Here is a 298-nt window from a genome sequence, read left to right as displayed (position 1 = left end):
CAGGCAGGCACGCACGCACGCACGCACGCAGAGAGAGAGAGATTGAACCGCGGTACGAGTCATTAGGTGATGCGTCTGTGTCATCCCGGATGACCACGTCCGCGCGGCACCCGGGGCGGCAAGCGGGTTTCCTTCCCCCCGCAGAGCTCCTCCGGGGAATTAAGTCGTCTTGTCGGGGAAAAATCTGATTAGTCATCGCTGACAATGCGAAGACGAGAAATTACTTTTGTGTGCATATCATTAAAGTAAAATCAATGTGAGGAATGCGGCTCGGGGGCCCGGGCTATTCATTGTGGTG

The sequence above is a fragment of the Electrona antarctica genome, assembly GCF_951216825.1.
Source record: "Electrona antarctica genome assembly, chromosome: 20".
NCBI classification, from domain to species: Eukaryota; Metazoa; Chordata; class Actinopteri; order Myctophiformes; family Myctophidae; genus Electrona; species Electrona antarctica.
The sequence above is the reverse complement of the archived record's forward strand: the minus strand, read 5'-3'. Positions refer to the sequence as shown.